Below are 6,597 nucleotides of genomic sequence, written 5' to 3' on the forward strand. Positions count from 1 at the left end.
CCTTTTTCCTCTATACGTTATTCCTCGTACTAAGGATTTTAGGTTTAAATTGACTTGCATGGGACACTCACTGAGATTTGTAGAGAGAAATCCCTGGCTAGGAGGCAGGGATGATACTCGAACCCTGGACCCTGCCCCTCTCCCTACTTCCTCTCCCTCCCTTCACATCATCCCAGCCTGCATCTACTGGTAATTTGATTCTTTCTGGAGGAACACCAAGTATTTAGAATATCACGAACTGCCTTTGTAATGGATGCTGTGATGTCCATCTATAATTGCGATGATAACTTCTGGAAAGAGTAAGGACTGAAATAATGACACAAAATGCCTTAGATTTCATTGGCCTAGTTAAGCCTGTAGTATCAGAATAAGGAATGTGTCGATCTCCTGCCAAAATTGTAATGGTGTCATGCTGTCACGTTTTGTCAATGGGAAGGACCATCTGGGCTGTATGCTCCATGGGAATGGAGCACACACGGGCGGGCCTCCCAGAAGGAAAACACCATTAGGGGTTGCCCGAGACTCATTGATTAACTGGGGGGAAGTTTTATCCTCTTCCTAGATGTTAGTATCCAGGCAGTGGTGCCACCCGAGTTATAGTATACACTTACCCACTCTGAGCCAAGGCTTGGGCAAAGACTGTTTTTTTGTCCTCAACGTCATAGATACATTGAAAGCTCCCTGTTATATTTTAGTTCTATTGATTTAAAATGTTTCAAATAAGAATACCATATGTAATACTTTCCTTGACCAAGATATGTAAATTAATCCAATGAATTGATGTATTCAGTTGATGCATATTTACTGAGTGCCTACTATGTGCCAGACTCTCTTCTCAGCCCTGGGAATACATGAGTGAACAAGTCTTTAAATAGCTCAGAGTTTGCCAATACAGTTTTATTCCATTTAAGTCTCCATTGTTTTAAAGGGGTATGTGCTCTAAGCAGGGTCTTATATTGTGCTGTTTTTTTTTTTTTTGAGATGGAGTCTCACTCTGTCGCCCAGCAGGCTGGAGTGCAGTGGTGTGATCTTGGCTCACTGCAGCCTCTGCCTCCTGGGTTCAAGTGATTCTCGTGTCTCAGCCTCCTGAGTAGCTAGAATTACAGGCACGTGCCACCATGCCTGGCTAATTTTTTTTTTGGTATTTTTTTTTTAGTAGATATGGGGTTTGGCCTCACTATGTTGACCAGGCTGGTCTCGAACTCCTGACCTCAGGTAATCTGCCTGCCTCAGCCTCCCAAAGTGCTGGGATTACAGGTGCGAGCCACTGTGCCCGGCCTTGTTTTCTATTCTCATTGTTTACTGTTTCTGTAGAAACATGACTCAATTATATTCTAGATTTTTTTTCCTTTCCTTTCCGTTGCTTTCATTTTCTCCTCCTTCCATCTCTACCTCCCCAGCCCCTACCACCCCGCCACCATCACGCAGTGTTAGTCTCAGTGTCACAAGTACGTAAAAGACAGTGACTGGCAATTTAATAACAGAAAATTAAGGTCTTGAGATGTCACTTCCTAGTGAGGAAGTGGAGAAACAGGAAGCTAGAGGCGCAAATATACTGCCATGTAAGAAACAGAGCTCTATCTGCACTTGTTGATTTTTTTAAAGCAGTTTGGTGACCTGTAAATTCAGAAAGTATTAGGAACACACTGACTGTATTAGCTAAGTGATAAATGGTCTTAGTGATGCAGTAGCTGTTAAGTGGAAGTTCTGTCAGATTCCTCTTTTCTGAGAGTCTCCTATCTTAAATCTACCTGTCAATTAACATCTACAGATGCATGCATCTTTCTTGACAGGGAGGATGTTATACAAGAGCAGGTTGACAGGGACCAAGCCTGACTTTATTTGTAGGAGATGTCGCTTTTGTGTAGGCTTCTCCTGAGATCAGGGAGGGGCATAGCGATGATGTGCAGAATCTGAGAAACCTCCAAACAATCCCTGACTCTCACAGGTGATATGTAAAAGTAGGCTTTCCTGATTTTTGTTCTAATATATGATCCCTTTCTATTTGGGATACATGCCCCTCCTTCACTTGGTCTCTTTACTACCTCTGAAGGACATCACTGAGGCTGGGCAATTGCTCTGGAGGAAACCAGCATCAGAATGCTAGGTGGTTGAAATGGTTTGGCTTTGTACCCCACCCAAATCTCATCTTGAATCCCAATCCCCAGGTGTTGAGGGAGGGACCTGGTGGGAGGTGACTGGATCATAGTTGCCGTTTCCCCCATGCTGTTCTCATGATAGTGAGTGAGTTCTCATGAGATCTGATGGTTTTAGGAGGGGCTCTTCCCCTTATGCTTCTGTCACATGCTCTCTGGCCTGCTGCCGTGTAAGACGTGCCTGCTTCCCCTTCCTCCATGATTGTAAGTTTCCTGAGGCCTTCCTAGCCATGCGGAACTTTGAGGCAATTAAACCTTTCTTTATAAATTACCCAGTCTCCGGTATGTCTTTATAGCAGTGTGAAAATGGACTAATACAGTGGTGGTGTTTGCCTTCTGAGGACATGTGGTCTGTGGAGGAAAGTGGTCCCCGGGCAAGGAATTAGACTGTTCTGGATGCTCAGAGGGGCTAGAGGCTCTGCCTCCTTCTTGGCCAGTGAGATCATTGCCCAAGTCCAACCTCTCAGAGTGATTCAGTTGCTGACTTGAGTTCCACAATCACGGCAACAGCCTCTGGCTTGGCAGAAGTGAAACAGGTTTTGCATACACTATTTTTGATTCTTGGTTAAGTTCATATTTCTTTAAGATCCCATAGTTTCTTTTGTTACTGTCTTTTTCTGTCCCCATTCAGTTTGAATGCCACATCAGGGTTGGGATTGTATTAGTGTTTCCACATTTCAACAAACACAAACTAAGTATTTTTCCAGTGTCAGTCACAAGAGGAAAAAAATTAGTCTTGCCAATTTTGTTTATTTACTTGTTCATTTGTCATTCATTCAGTCAAAAATATCTTTTGAGCACCTACTTTATTCCATGCATTGTTGGAGGCATAGGAATATAATAGTGAACAAAAATAGACAACTTTTCCTGCAGTAATATTCTGGAAGGGAGAGAGAAACAATAAACAAACAAAGACATGATATGTCATGTAGTGAGGAATGCTGTGGAGAAAAATACTGCAGGAACAGGAGGGTGAGATTTCTGTTTTTTTGTTTGTTTGTTTGTTTTTGTGAGATGGAGTCTCACTCTGTCACCCAGGCTGGAGTGTGGTGGCAGGATCTTGGCTCACCACAACCTCCGCTTCCTGGGTTCAAGTGATTCTGCTGCCTCAGCCTGCCGAGTAGCTGGGATTACAGGCATGCACCACAATGCATGGCTTTTTTTTTTTTTTTTTTTTTTTTTTTTTGGTATTTTTAGTAGAGATGGGGTTTCACCATGTTGGCCAGGCTGGTCTCAAACTCCTAACCTCAAGTGATCCACCTCAGCCTCCCAAACTGCTGGGATTACAGGCGTGAGCCACCGTGCCTGGCCAGGAGGTTGAGATTTTAAACAAGGAGGTCAGAGAAGGCTCTTATGGGAAGGTGACATTTAACTCAAAAATGGAAAAACTAACTGTATTTCCTATTTTTCTGGAATGCATTGTCCCCAGTCTCCACGACAATTCATATCCTACCTGCCCTATAAACCAAGCCACAATGGTTTTCAAGGTTTTACTGAAAAAATATTTGTTGTTTATCTGAAATTAAAATTTAACTGGGCCTTTTGGCTGGAACTGCCGTCTTTCAGTAATTTGCCAAAGTGATGAACATAGAGGGAAAGAGGAGAGGCACCTGATAGATGTTCTCCGGCCTTTCAGAAAATATTGAGTTTCTCCTATAAGAAAGGTAATATTGTAGACATCAAGGGAATGGGTACTGTTCAAAAAGGAAGGCCCCACAAGTGTTACCATGGCAAAACTGGAAGAGTCTACAATGCCACCCAGCATGCTGTTGGCATTTTTGTAAATAAACAAGGTAGGGGCAAGATTCTTGCCAAGAGAATTGATGTGTAGATTGTGCACGTTAAGCACTCTGAGAGTCAAGATAGCTTCCTGAAACGTGTGAAGGAAAATGATCAGAAAAACAAGGAAGCCAAAGAGAAAATCAAACCTGGGTTTGACTGAAGCGCCCTCCTGCTCCATTAGAGAAGCACACTGTGTAAGAACCAATGGGTAGGAGCCTGAGCTGCTGGAATCTCTTCCCTCTGGAGTCATTGCATAATAGATGTAAAAAAAATAAAAGACCTCTGGATGTTTCTCGTCATTGAGTAGAAGTGTGATGTCCCCTCCCCCAAAGAAATCTTTAAAGCCAAAAAACAGATTTACATGTGTGTCCTGTGTTTTGTCTGGCAACCCTAGCATCCCAATGTCCCCCACTCCCAGCCGGAAATATTCCATCTCCCTTAGGAACTGACTTGCCACCCTCTTCCTCTCTCAGGGCACTGTTGGCTCCTGTGTCCTCACAGTTATATGGAGACAAATTTTACCACTCCTGCTCTATGAAAGCAAGTTAAAGTCAAACCTTACCTGATTATTTTTTTAATTTTTCATTTTTAAGTTTTATTTTTTAGAGACAGTATCTCACACCATCACCCAGGCTGGAGTGCAGTGGCATCATCCTAGCTCACTGCAAACTGTAACTCCTGGGCTCAAGCTATCTTCCTACCTCAGCCTCCCAAGTAGGGACTACAGGCACATGCCACCACTCTTGGCTAGTTTTTTATGTTTTTTGTAAAGTTGGTGTCTCACTTTGTTGCCCAGGCTGTTCTCGAACTCCTGGCCTCAAGCAATCCTCTCTTCTCAGCCTCACAATGTGCTTGGATTACAGACATGAGACACTGTGCCCACCAGGCTGTTCTCGAACTCCTGGCCTCAAGCAGTCCTCTCTTCTCAGCCTCACAATGTGCTTGGATTACAGACATGAGACACTGTGCCCAGCCTGACTCATCTCTTTATCTCCTCAACATGTAGCAGAGAACTGGCACTTAGTAGGTGCACCTATATTTGTTTAATGGATGCACAGGGTACTTATATAGACTTTGAGATGAGAACATTTGTGAAATAAGCAAGTTCTTCAGGGTCACAGCCTTTTACCTGAGAGCAGAATCATCTGCCACCTCAAGTTTGTGTTTCTCAAAATACTAAGTAGGCTAAATGTCTCAATTGTCTGTTCCCATATTCTTTTCTGTTGAAGTATGGGGTGACACCTTGCTCAGTACAAAGTATTTAGGCTGCTCTTGCAGTAAGCACACACTAACACAGTTGCTCATTGACTGATACATATACGCATTTGAGAGGCCTCCCAAGGCTGGATAGAACTAGATACTCCAACACTTGGTGATTGATCTGAATTGCTAGGGTGGAGTCTCTGAGGATGTTCATCTGGTTGGAATTCCAGGGATCTTGAAGAGTTATGTAGTTCAAACCTCCCCAGATTTGCGGGGTTTCCCTCTAGGTGTTTTCACCCCGTTATTTGTCATCCAGCAGGTACCAAGCATTTCCGATAGCATGAACCGTGTGACTTCCCAATACTCCTTGTGACTTTTAGTTCCTTTCCTCACCCATTCCACAGTCTTTGTCTTCCCAGAGTGTAGAGCTCTGGGCAAGCCAGATCAGTTTCCATCGGTGTCCTTTCTGCAAGTGTTTCTGGGGCAGCTGTCTCTGCCCTGTGTTATCTGTCACTGCTCCATCTGCTTTCTGTCTCACAGAAATTTGCCAAAATCTATCATCCTCTGATGGCTTTCCTCCCCTTGTTTCTTGCTGTAGGTTTATACATTTTTTTATCAGTTTTTTTTTTTTTTTTTTTTAAAGAGGCTGTCTGGAAGGAGAGGAATTAAGCATGTGAGTTTATTTTACTATCTTGCAGAAATCTGCAATGCAATCTTAAATATTCCGTGTGACCCCTTTTTGCCTTAAAATGTCTCTTAAATCAACCACATCCAGTCATAATATTCTCACTTCCTGGGAATCATGACACTGAGGAAATCATTGTGAATCCTGCAGTAGTGAGGGGTGTGCTGGAGTGCGCTCATGACAATATGTGAGAGCCGAGTCTGTGGATCTCTTCCTGGGAATCATGACACTTAGGAAATCATTGTGAATCCTGCAGTAGTGAGGGGTGTGCTGGAGTGCGCTCATGACAATATGTGAGAGCCGAGTCTGTGGATCTCTTCCTGGGAATCATGACACTTAGGAAATCATTGTGAATCCTGCAGTAGTGAGGGGTGTGCTGGAGTGCGCTCATAACAGTATGTGAGAGCCGAGTCTGTGGATCTCTTCCTAGCTCTGCCATGTTGGGAGCTTGGCATTGGCCATGTGGGAGAATTTACACCATGGAAATTGGCAAATGCTACAAATCTCGCTTCCTCCAGCCCCTACACAGAGCCAGTCATCTGAGTATATTTTGTGGGAGCAAGGTTAATGTGGAATAAAATCTTTTTCCCACAACACTCGGGCACTCGTCATCCCTTAGCAAAATTCCTTATTAGCCTGGCTAAGCAATCCCTTGACAGTCAGGAAGTAGAGTTGGAGAGAATGTGGTACAATTCAAGAAAGAGGAATTTTAATTGCAGGAAATCAGGTCATAAAGGCCCAGAGCACAGCAAATTTCAAGAGAGCCATTTG

At 43.6% G+C, this 6,597-nt stretch overlaps 1 pseudogene; it reads left to right on the top strand.

The window, feature by feature from the left end:
• The first annotated feature begins 3,725 nt into the window (after positions 1-3,725).
• Positions 3,726-4,195, top strand: LOC134737831 (large ribosomal subunit protein eL21-like; annotated as a pseudogene).
• Positions 4,196-6,597: the final 2,402 nt, after the last annotated feature.

Source organism: Pongo pygmaeus, chromosome 12 (assembly GCF_028885625.2).
Source record: "Pongo pygmaeus isolate AG05252 chromosome 12, NHGRI_mPonPyg2-v2.0_pri, whole genome shotgun sequence".
NCBI classification, from domain to species: Eukaryota; Metazoa; Chordata; class Mammalia; order Primates; family Hominidae; genus Pongo; species Pongo pygmaeus.